Source organism: Staurois parvus, unplaced genomic scaffold (assembly GCF_062004578.1).
Source record: "Staurois parvus isolate SC_StPar_1 unplaced genomic scaffold, SC_StPar_1.0 ptg000165l, whole genome shotgun sequence".
Classification (NCBI taxonomy): Eukaryota; Metazoa; Chordata; class Amphibia; order Anura; family Ranidae; genus Staurois; species Staurois parvus.
In genome coordinates this window covers 19,389,600-19,402,875 of record NW_028317961.1, presented here as the reverse complement: position 1 = coordinate 19,402,875, position 13,276 = coordinate 19,389,600, and the positions used below count along the sequence as shown (strand labels likewise).

Below are 13,276 nucleotides of genomic sequence, written 5' to 3'. Positions count from 1 at the left end.
ACTAAGCAGCTAACAGGCAGTGCATAAAATACTGTAAGAAAGGCACATTGCCTACATATTAGCAAAAGATGGGGTTGTGTATGCTTTCAAATTGTATTAGCAAAATGCATGTCTTTGCTGAAATACACTAAATGTCTTCACGTTTGTGATGTGCTGCATGTAATTAGGTGGTTGTAAAGTTTTTTTTTTTTCAATAAAAAACATGTTATACTTACCTGCTCTTTGCAATGGTTTTGCATTCAGCAGCCCAAATCCTTTTCTTCCTCGCATCCCCAGCCAGCACTCCTGTCTCCTCCTCCTCTCCATGTGCCACTATAGGAAGACACTTCCTATGTTGGCATATGTGCGGACTTAATTTTGAGCCACGCTGTGTGTGTCTATAGACACACACGGCGAGGTTCAGCCCCATGTCTGTGCTCTCTCTTCACTGGATTGTACTGACAGCAGCAGAAGCCAATGCCTCCCTCTGCTTTCCTGAGTCCAGTGAGGAAGACGAGAGGGCAGCACCCCTGCTGTCAGGCACAGTGCTGGATTGAGATCAGGCTCAGGTAGGTATTTGGGGGGCTGAGAGTAGCTGCCAACAGAAGTTTTTTTACCTTAATGCAGAAAATGCATTAAAGGACAACTTCACCTTTTGACCAAAAATAAGAAATGCACATTTTTTGCAGGTACAAAAATGTCAATTTATTATTTTTAGTTGCAGGAGCCTGTAAAACATTGCACCAGTGATCAGCAGATCACCATGCAGGTGATCAGTATATCTGTAGGATGTACAGGAAAACAGATATAATGACAGGAAGAATCAATGAACTACCACAGTGCTCCACACCGCCGTGGTAGTTAATTGAGAACTACAAGCCGACAGCCACTAAGGCTTCCAGGACTTGTAGTTCATTAATTCACAGAACACGTGAATGAATGATACGGCCCGGCAGATGGAGCCTCGCACGGCAGTGCTCTGTTTAAAAAGTGGAAGCTTGTGCAGGGAACTTCTCCCCATACTGCTGTCACAGGAAGGGGGAAATCCGGCGGCTGTTGCAGCACTGGAAACATGTTACATGTTCCACCCTAAAAATAGGTGAAACAGGTAACATGTACCCAAAGGTGAACTTATGGTGAAAGCCTTCACAACCACTTTAAAACCGATACACTTTTCCCATTGATTGAAAGCTGTCTGGTAAAGACTGCAAATGTATATGTACATTATAAGATCAAAAGTTTGTGAACACCTAATCATCATGTAATGACCATGTAATCCTCTGCACAATCAATACCTTTCTCTATTATCAAACAACACTGTGTGTATATCCTCCATTTGCAGCCGACACTGACATGTGCTCCCATATCAAACTGACTTTTATATGTTATAAAAGTGCAGCGCAACCATGTCATAATCAAAGAAATGATATGTCTGTAATCTTCAGACTAATTATAGAAGTACCACTACTCCATAAATCAAAATAAATTAATATATAATCAAATATGTGATATTCAAAGGAAACAAAAACCTGCAAAAAATTATTAACTGCACGTGTAAAGTCCACTACAATAATTATTAATAATATGTAAACAACACAAAATTATTAATCCCTTCCCGCCTAAGGGCAAAAGTAATGTTAATGCCTATGCACAATTTAGCCCCATAAGATGCCCTTGGTACCTTTCATTGGCTTTTTCATAGGCTTTTTTGGTTGTTGGCGAGAACACAGGAGCCCCATGATCCCCTATTGCCCGGGGGCCCCATGAGTTGTCAGTCCGCCCCTGCCTGGCACTGACCTTGATCAAACCTTGATCCAAGTATTTTTTTTCTTTTTTATTATTATTTATTTATTTACACACAGTTATGCTTTTTTCTCTCTGCAGAGAGAGAGAGAGAGAGAGAGAGAGAGAGAGAGAGAGAGATACAATGTATCTCTCTTCTCCATTCAGAGAGAGAGAAAACAGAGAGTGACTGATCACTGTGATAGCCAACCAGAGGCTATCACAACAATCTGGTGACTCGGATCTGTTAGTATGGGACCTGGGGCTCCCAGTGAGACCCTGGTCTCTGTGCTGGGAGCACGCTGTGCTGGGGGTTCCTAGCACAAAGCCAGTAACACATATGTAAGGCCCCACAGAAAAAAGCCCAGTCCAATGGGGCCACATATGTGTACTGTTGGGGGGAAGGGGTTAATATTCCTTTTTTCTTCACCATATACACTGACACGACAGTCTAGCCAGTTTATGAGTAAAGTAATGATGTACCAGTGAGGCACACAAGATGTAGATATTCTGACTTTGTTTTCAGAACTGCTCCTTGCTGTTAGCACCTTTTCACTAATAGCAATGACGTTGGGGGTCCGCTGAAATCATCTCTATCAAAACTTTAAAGTCGTGCCTTTTTAAGTCCAATCACCTGTAGGCTTGGCCAATCCTTGCCCCACATCACACGTGAATAAAGGAGGGGGATGCTGCTAGATGGTAAGATTAATAAAATAACTCCAGTAACCCCAATCTAGTTTATGAATGGCTGTAGCTGAAAAACATCTGGCAAAGGTTTAACTTTTTTTGCTGCCTGATCAGAAGATCTGTAAAGAGAGTGGTCTGGTGATAACTTCGGTTATATCCCAAGGAGGTGGCTGAAGCCCCTTAAAGTGGTTGTAAACCCATACATACAATATACCCAGTGAAATGACAGGTGACACAGATATAAAACAAATCCTCCTACATAAGTTGTACCTGTATAACTACAGTATTCCCTTTTCTACATCTATTCAAAGTGCTGAATTTACAAGCTTGTCAGACAGTTCAGAAAAAACGGGGCCGTAGAGCTGAACTTACACTCTGCAGAGTTCAGTGAGGAGAGTTCTGATTGGAGGGAAGAGACACACCCCCGTCCACACAGCTCATAGGAACAGAACTGAAGCTGTCAATCTGCTGGAGGTCCCTCCCCGTCACTATATTTCTGTTGGTGTCAAGAAAACTTGCCAGAAGTGATTCATGCTGATAGCACAGGAACAAAGCAGCAGACAGAGATGACACTTAGTGCTCTGGATTGAGACAACTACACACTATAGAGGGATATGATTTGCTCATATTTCATGTCTGAGGTTGACAACCACTTTAAAGGGTAAGTTGCTTTTTGACCTATTTATAGTCAAACATCTCCAGGTAAGAACACAAAGAAAAAGATGGTGGAGCACACATAGATTTCACTGGATAAAAAGTAGTTATGAGCATGTGTGTAAAGAATTGTTTATATCGTGAAGAAAAAAGATCTAATAATAATTTTGTAGTGTTTACACATCAATGCTAATTATTGTAGAAGACTTTAACCATTAAATTAATCATTTTTGCACAGAGGTGTTTATTCCTCTGATTTAATACCACATATTTGATTATATATTGTGTTTATTTATAGAGATGTGGTACTTCTATAATTATTCTGTGAATCATGCACATATACAGTTAGGTCCATATATATTTGGACACAGGAACAATTTTCATACTTTTGGCTCTGTATGCCACCAGAATAAATTAAAACAAAACAATACAAATGAATTTGAAGTGCAAACTTTCAGCTTTAATTCAAGGGGTTGAACATAAATATCAAGTACAAATTTTAGGAACTGCAACCATTTTTATACACAGTCCCTCCATTTTCAGGGGCTCAAATGTAATTGGACAAATGAATATAATCATAAATAAAATGTTCATTTTTAATATATTGTTGAGAATCCTTTACTGGCAATGACTGCCTGAAGTCTGGAACCCATGGACATTACCAAAGACTGAGTTTCCTCCTTTCTGATGCTTTGCCAGGCTCCAACTGTAGCGGTCTTCAGTTGTTCTTTGTTTGTGGGTCTTTCTGCCTTTAGTTTTGCCCACAGCAAGTGAAATGCATGCTCAATTGGGTTGAGATCAGATGATTAACTCGGCCAATGCAGAATATTCCACTTCTTTTCCTTCAAATGCTCCTGGGTTGCTTTTGCAGTGTGTTTTGGATCATTGTCCATCTTTACTGTGAGGCGCCGTCCAATCAACTTTGCTGCATTTGGCTGAATCTGGGCTGACAGTATATCTCTAAACATTGCAGAATTCATCCGGCTGCTTCTGTCTTCTCTCACATCATCAATAAACACCAATGACCCAGTGCCCCTGGAAGCCATGCATGCCCATGCCATCACACTGCCTCCACCATATTATACAGATAACGTTGTGCACTTTGCATCATGAGCTGTTCCAAGCCTTCTCCACACTTTTTTCTTCTCATCATTCCGGTAGAGATTAATCTTAGTTTCATCCATCCAAAGAATGCTTTTCCAGAACTGATCTGGCTTTTTTAGATGTTTTTTGGCAAATTCTAATCTGCCTTTTTTTTCTTCAGGCCTGTGAATGGTTTGCACCTTGTGGTGAACCCTCTGTATTTGCTCTCATGAAGTCTTCTCTTGATTGTAGACTTTGACAATGATATGCCCACCTCCTGGAGAGTGTCCTTCACTTGTCTGGATGTTGTGAATGGGTTTTTCTTTACCATAGAGAGGATCCTGTCATCATCCACCACTGTTGTCTTCTGTGGACGTCCATGCCTTTTTATGTTGCTGTGCTAACTAGTGCATTCTTCTTTCCTCAGAATGTACCAAACCATTGATTTGGCCACTCCTAATGTTGCTGCTATCTCTCTGATGGATTTGTTTCATTTTTAAAGCCTTACAATGGCCTGTTTCAGTTGCATGGACAGCTCCTTTGTACGTATGATGTAGGTTCACAGCAATAGCTTCCAAATGCAAATACCACACTTAGAATCAACTCCAGACCTTTTACCTGCTTAATTGATGAAGAAATAACAAAGGAGTAGCCCATACCTGGCCATGAAACAGCTTTTGATTCAATTGTCCAATTACTTTTGGTACATTCTGAAAAAGGGGGGATGGTTAGTCTTAAGATCTGTAATTCCTAAACCCTTCCTCCAATTTGGATGTACATTTCCTTGAATTAATCCTGAGAGTGTGCACTTTCAGCCCATATCCATTATATAACTATAGCTTGAATATGTTTTGATAAATATCTAAAATTGTGCCTGTGTCCAAATATATATGGACCTAACTGTATATTCTTTGATTATCACATGGTTGTGCTGCACTTTTATAACATACTGTATATAACCTGATTATTATACTTACACTGAATGGCCATAAATATGTGGACACTTCTCCAAGTTATTTTAGGTGTCTCCAGTATAGTGAACTGTTAATTCTACAACTTACAGAATGAAGAAAGGGTACTGTTATGTTGCAGCATACAAGGACATTTTGTGCTGCCAACCTTATGACAACAGTTTGGGGAAAGCCTTTTTTTGTTTCAACATAACTATGCACACAGCAAGATCCATAAAGACATAATTTGATGAATTTGGTGTAGAGGAACTCAAGTGGCCTGCACAAAGCTCTCACATCACACGTGCTGAGCACCTTTAGAATGAATTGGAAAGTCAGTTGCAAGCCAGGTCTTCTTGTCCAACATCAATACCTGACCTCACAAATACTTTTTTTGGCTGAACGGGCACAAATTCCAACAGACACACTCAAAAGTCCAATGGGATACCTTATTAAAAGGGAATAGGCAGTTATAGCTGCAAATCAGGAGCCAAATTCTATGCTATTGCCCATGGTTTTGAAATAGAATATGCAAAAAACTCATTGCTTGTGATGATGTGATGATTGGGTCACCAAAAACATTTAGCCATATAGTGCATATACAAAAACACAATAAATTTCCCATTCCTAACACTTTCCTTTTTACCCAAATCATAATGTCATCTACAGCTATGCAAACAACAGCGGTGCCTGTCTCCAAGTCCCCATGAATTTGGAAGTGTTGCCAAGATTAAGGTAAAAATACCTACAATGTACAGAATATTGTGTTCAAGTACAATGTACAATGGTTGAGAAATGTGTTTTCATTTATTACTACTGGTCAAATATTCACACTTGGTTATCTTTAAAAAAAAAATGAAAATTTAGTTGACCATATTTTGCTTCCTTCAGTTATAGCATATACTGTATGTTCCTTTAACACCAAGTAGCAGTACCTCTTATGGAAGTAGATACTATCAGATATCCAGAAGGAAGGAACAAATCTTTTTCTTCAGCAGACAAAGGCAGGAAAGCAAAAAGATACGGGGGTTAAATTCAAGGAATGTTTCCTGATAATCTAATATACAATAAGTTTCATTATACATTATAAACATATTATATGTAGGCTGTTGTGGCAAAATGATTGTCTAATAAATGTAAATTTTGCCATCATACACTTACAGGTCAAAGCGAATCTGTCACTCTGAGGCAAAATCACCTTTTTAGAAGGCAACTTAAGTGTGGATAGTTATGTTGCTATTGCTAAGGAATCAAAATAGAAGATATTTTTTTTTTTTTTTGTGACACCTATGTAAAATCAGAAAGCTGCATACCACAGAATGCTTTTACCACTGCACTGTGCAATGACGGATGAATTCACTGATCAATAGTTAGATATGAAAAGTGGTAGTGCCAAGCCTAACATTACTCTATTAAAGTCACTGTTTGCATTAGGCCCCTTCCAGACAGAGAGGGCTCTTCCAGGAGTCCACTTGCTCAGTGGGGTATCTGTCTGCTGTTCGGTATCACTGGGCCCCGTACAGCCTACCTGACAGGGCTCCCCCCCCCCCCCCCACCGCCAGAGAAATATCAAAATTATATTTATGGTACAGATACACTAAAAACTTTATTAATGGAGACAATCCCAACAAAATTCCTGGTAAATCTAAATGATAAAATTGTACTGAGTTAATAAATAAAGCTGTGTGTGTAATTGAGGTTTTGGGTGTATAAACATGCACTGCGTTCGATTCGTAACACAAAATCCAAAAATCTGCGGCTGAGGATATATGTATATGTATATGCCAAATGTAGTTACTGGGAAAAAAAGGACAATTTCACACAAGTATTTACTAATCATTATGCAGGAACTTTTGTGCTAGATAAAAACATGCATAATAAGATCAATAACATTATCACTCCCATGTGAATGCAGTATTTAAGTGGACTTACCACTTGATGTTATCAATATAGGGAGTCACGTTTCCAATTAAATTACAATCTGGTAAACAAAAGAAAAAACAGCAATTCCCATTAATTATTTTGAAGATTAGTTAATTGTCCTATAGCCTGAAATAAGTGTAACTGCTTTCTGTTTCACACAGATAAGATGCTATAAACTATGGTTCAGCTGCTACTTATCAAACCAGATAGGATCCAATACAAAAATCATAGCTTGATGGCCGTTATGTGACAGGATATTACTTGGAACAAAAAAAACTGTAAAATATTCTGATATGCTCATATTCTATTATGAAAGCTATCAAAACGCTGTTGCCTGAAAATATTTAATAACTAAACAATGAACACACCAGATTGATTACTTTAGTGCTCTCTCCTTGTATATTGTGAATTATTTTTGAAATTTTGCGTTTAACAGCTGTATCATTTACAAGTTAAGAAAATGGTACAAATAGCTTAGGAACAATATGTCCCTCAAGAAAATGCAGACTTTATCGGCATAACGTGAGGCAACTTATAAAATCACAATTTTTATTTACAGATACAGTATTTGACATAAAAAATATTAAAATCAATACAACACCATCTTAATGAGTACATTTAAGATGACAGAATATCCAACCATGAGAAGGAGTACTGGACTACACATACCAGTGTTAAATACTAACATATCACCAAAATATATAAATTGGTGATCATGAATGTGATTGAACATTTCTAAGGCTAGGTTCACATATGTTCTGCACCACCCACACAGAAGAATGTGGACCCGTGGGTGCCATTAATTCTAGCTTCGAGGTTCTCATGCGGACTGCATTTTCAGAAGAAGTGCAGGGACTTCTTCCCTGCATGTCCCGGGGCATGGAAGTCCATTCAAATTAATGGGCTCTCCTGCCTGTGCAAAACACAGACTGCAGGAACGCACATATGTGAACCAGGGCTAAACGATATCACCAGCATCTCCATACTCAATACTCAATTACTAAAATTGGAGAGTTCAAAATCTGGTACAACTCTGCATAGAAACCAATCATTTTCCAGATTTTATTGCCAAAGCTTAATTGAACAAGCTGAAGTTAGAAGCTGATTGGCTACCATGCACATCTACACCAGATTCTGAGTGCACCAGTTTTAGAAAATCTCCTCCTATTGTTCTGAACCAAGATGGACTGGAGACTAGTAACTGTTGAGGTCTCATATAAAATAATCACATGGTAAGAGGGTCTGCTGACATATTGACCAGTTACTGTGTCAAAATAAATATCTTGTCCATCAAAGCATTGCAAATGACTCTGACTCTGCATAAGTGCACATGGACTACAATATGTCACCCACTTAACATAAAGGAAAATGCTCCCCTGGCAGCTGTCCAGTGTTGCTTGGAAAATGTTTTATAAAAAAATAAATAAATAAAACCAGCCCCTACAAAAGAAGACTATCCATATTACCTTGATCCCTCCATGCTGCATTTTCTTCTGTTTAGTAAAACCGCTTTTAACAGGCTTTCTGTACTGTCTGCAGCTTAAGTCTCAGTAAAATAAACCCACAATTTCTATATTGTAAACCAATGTGAAATAACTGAGGGAAGTAGTGGCATGCTGCTACATATTACATTATATTATGGCAGGTTTGCAATAGTTCTCTGCACTTCCTGGCCATTACACAAAAAATGTGAAAACGTTTTTGTTAAAATGAGTTAGGTAATATTTCTACATTGAATATCCTTACACTTCCTTGGCATATTTTTTGTTTGCTGTCTGTGTCCCTCCATAGTGAAGGGAAGCCCCATTTAAAGATTACAGATCACTTCTTGGCTTGATGGCCACTGCAAAGTTTTGGATTTCCTATTATTTTATGCCCCGGTCACAGCAGTCACTAGAAAAAGATGGGAAATCCCCCCAGTTGAAAGACAGGAAGCTTTCTAAGAAATGATTTCTATTCACGTTTGAGAGTTTACTTTCATTTCCTGTAAAAACTGATAAAGGTTTACATCCTTTCCTACTCCCATACATAGTCCTCAGAACATCTGTGTACTGGACACTTCCAAGGTTGCCATGTTGCATAGAATTTTACAGTAAATTAGCACTGCCGATTGGAAATTTTTAATAACAATAAATTGAAATGTGACTCGTTTTGCAATTGTATATGCTATATTATTTTTTTTTTTGCAATATTTTTTCTAATGAAATTGGAGTTACCCTTTAAGCAATAGAGACTGGCCCATGGCTCACCCCAGTTTGCGGATTGGCCAGTGAAGGAGCAGCAGCAACCTCATGAAATATGTTATCTTTGAACTGTTCCATACTGTAAGCATACTCAAAATGCTAGATGGACAGCAGCATTCAACAGAGCCTGTCTGCTTCAGAATGTAGGCCGCTTTTTCACAGTATGATTTTTGACAGTGCATGGACTTACAAAACTAATAAAATTAACCAGTGTGTAGTGACTAGGTTGTTGGGTATGACAGCTCAAGAGTACCTAGTTTAGTTGTTAAACTTTGTGCAATAGCTCGCACCCATCAATACTAATACAACCTAAACACTTAAAACAGTTTCTGAATTAGCAGATCGCATTAGTCACGTTGAATATTGATAGGGCAGATTTTGTAGCAGATTAATATATGCTGCTCAAAAAAATTAAAGGAACACTTTGAAAACACATCAGATCTCAATGGGGAAAAATTTTATGCTGGATATCTATACTGATATGGACTGGGTAATGTGTTAGGAATGTAAGGATGCCCCATCGTTTGATTGAAATGAAAATTATCAACCTACAGAGGACTGAATTCAAAGACACCCTGAAAATCAAAGTGAAAAAATGATGCAGCAGGCTAGTCCATTTTGCTGAAATTTCATTGCAGCAACTCAAAATGGTATTCAGTAGTTTGTATGGCCCCCACGTGCTTGTATGCATGCCTGACAACATTGGGGCATGCTCCTAATGAGATGAGGGATGGTGTCCTGTGGTATTTCCTCCCAGATCTGGACCAGGGCATCATTGAGCTCCTGGACAGTCTGAGGTTCAACTTGGTGGTGTTGGATGGACCAAAACATCATATCTCAGAAGTGTTCTATTGGATTTACAGTTGCAAGAAAATGTATGTGAACCCCTTGGGATTACGTGGAGTTTTGCATGAATTGGGCATAAAATGTGCTCTGAATGTCATCTAAGTCACAACAATAGAAGAACACAGTCTGCTGAACATAATACTACACAAACATTAGATGATGCCATGGTTTAATTGCACATAACATGTAAACATTCACAGTGCAGGGAGGAAAACGTATGTGAACCTTTGGACTTAATAACTGGTTGACCCTCCTTTGGCAGCAATAACCTCAACCAAACGTTTCCTGTAGTTGCAGGAAAACGAAACTGTTTCAGTGTAGCAATATTCTTGGGTCTGGTGTGAATCGCTCTCTTAAGGTCATGCCACAGCATTTCAATCGGGTTGAGGTCAGGACTCTGACTGGGCCACTCCAGAAGGCGTATTCTGTGCTGTTGCAGCCATTGCTTTGTTGAATTACTTGTATGCTTTGCATCATTGTCCTGTTGCATCACCCATCCTCTGCGGAGCTTCAGTTGGCGGACAGATGGTCGTACGTTTTCCTGCAAAATGTCTTGATAAACTCTGGAATTCATTTTCCCATCAATGACAACAATCCGTCCAGGCCCTGAGGCAGCAAAGCAGCCCCAAACCATGATGCTCCCTCCGCCATGTTTTACAGTGGGGATGAGGTTTTGATGTTGGTGTGCTGTGCCTTTTTTTCTCCACACATAGTGTTGTGTGTTCTTCCCAAACAACTCAATCTTGGTTTCATCTGTCCACAGTATATTTTGCCAGTAGTGCTGTGGAACATCCAGGTGCTCTTTTGCAGACTTCAAACGTGCTGCAATATTCTTTTTGGACAGCAATGGCTTCCTCCGTGGTGTCCTCCCATGTACTCCATTCTTGTTTAATGTTTTCCTTATTGTAGATGTGTCAACAAAAATGTTAGCATGTGCCAGAGATTTCTGTAGGTCTTTAGCTGACACTCTGGGATTCTTCTTTACCTCATGCAGCATTTTGTGCTGTGCTCTTGCAGTCATTTTTACAGGACAACCACGCCTAGGGAGAGTAGCAACAGTGCTAAACTTTCTCCATTTGTAGACAGTCTGTCTTACCATGGATACATGAACATCAAGGCTTTTGGAGATACTTTTGTAACCCTTTCCAGCTTCATGCAAGTCAACAATTCTTGATCGTAGGTCTTCTGAGAGCTCTTTTCTGCGAGGCATGGTTCACATCAGACAGTGCTTCTTGAAACCAGTAAACCCAAAATAGGTGTGTGTTTTTTAAGGGCAGGACAGCTGTCAGCAACACATCCAATATCATCACACTGATTGGAGTCAAGGTTGGCTCACTCCTGGCTCCAATTAGCTCTGGGAGAAGTCATTAAGCTAGGGCCTCACATACTTTTTCCTCCCTGCACTGTGAATGTTTACATGTTATGTGCAATTAAACCATGGCAACATCTAATGTTTGTGTAGTATTATGTTCAGTAGACTGTGTTCTTCTATTGTTGTGACTTAGATGACGTTCTGAGCACATTTTATGCCCAATTCATGCAAAACTCCACGTAATCCCAAGGGGTTCACATACTTTTTCTTGCAACTGTAGGTCAGGAGAGCATGGGGGCCATTCAATGGTATCAATTCCTTCATCCTCCAAGAACTGCCAGCATGCTCTCGCCACATGAAGCCAGGCATTGTCGTGCACCAGGAGGAACCCAGGACCCACAGCACCAGCGTAGAGTCTGACAATGTGTCCAATGATTTCATACCTAATGGGAGTAATGGTGCCAATGTCTTGCCTGTAGAGATCTGTGCATCCCTCCATGGACATGCCTCCCCAGACCATCACTGACCCACTATCAAAACGGTTGTGCTGAACCATCTTACGAGCAGCATAACGTTCTCCGCAGCTTCTCCAGACCCTTTCACGTTGGTCACATGTGCTCAGGGTGAACCTGCTCTCTTGAAAAGCACAGGGCGCCAGTGGCAGACCTGCCAATTCTGGTGTTCAATGGCAAATGCCTATCGAGCTGTATGGTGAGAACAGGGCCCATTAGAGCACGTCAGGCCCTCAGGCCACCCTCATGAAGTCTCTTTCTGATTGTTTGGTCATAGACATTCACACCAGCGGCCTGCTGGAAGTCATTTTGTAGGTCTCTGGCAGTGCTCATCCTGTTCCTCCTTGCACAAAGGAGCAGGTACTTGCTGATGAGCCCTGTCCAGCTCTCCTAGAGTAACTGCCTGTCTCCTGGAATCTTCTCTATGCTGTTGAGACTGTACTGGGAGACACAGCAAACCTTCTGGTAATGACACGTATTGATGTGCCATCCTGGAGGAGTTGGACTGCCTGTGCAACCTCTGTAGGGTCCAGGTATCGCCTCATGCTACCAGTAGTGATACTGACCCTAGCCAAATGCAAAACTAGTGAAAAACAGTCAGAAAAGATGAGTAGGAAGAAAAATGTGGCCTCCACCTGTAAAACTATTCCTGTTTTGGGGGTCTCCTCATTGTTGCCCATCTAGTGCACCTGTTGTTAATTTAATTAACACCAAAGCAGCTGAAACTGATTAACAACCCCCCTATGCTACTTAATTCACCAGATCAATATCCTAGGAGTTTAATTGACTTGATACTATACTCTGTGTTCCTTTAATTTTTTTTGAGTAATGTAATTGTAGATGTGCCACAATGAGCCTGACATCTAACGGCAATCTATCTGTCTGATACGTTTATGAGCAACAATACAGTTTTGGCTCCATGCATGCTAGCATTTTTTTAAGCTCCTAGAAGCTGTTATTAGCATTTTTCTGCTCCTAGAAGCTAAAGAGTGTTTGCCTATGCGTTCATGCACACTTTTTTAGGCTAGCAGTGTTTTTTGAGCTTTAGCATCTATGAGCAGAAAAAAAATTGTTTTTGTAGAGATTTTGGAGCGTATTTCCAGCACAGAAAAACGCTAAATGCTCCTAAACACTCCCAAATGCTCCTAAAATACCCATAACAGTTTTTTTTCTACATGTACTATAAAAACAATAATAAAACACTAACGCTTCTAAAATGCTACTAAATCACTACTAAAATGCTACTAACAATGCTATTACTAGTGGTTTTTAACAAGTGTTTTCCAGCATTTGTTGAGCCTAAAA

The 13,276-nt window shown here is 39.8% G+C and overlaps 1 protein-coding gene across 1 annotated transcript in view; it reads right to left on the bottom strand.

The window, feature by feature from the left end:
* Positions 1-7,118, bottom strand: part of SYTL3 (synaptotagmin like 3) — an 85,801-nt gene extending 78,683 nt beyond the window's left edge. Inside the window, exon 1 of the mRNA XM_089676283.1 lies at positions 7,068-7,118. The gene's annotated coding sequence lies outside the window, so the exon portion shown is untranslated. The remainder of the gene's footprint in view (positions 1-7,067) is intronic.
* Positions 7,119-13,276: the final 6,158 nt, after the last annotated feature.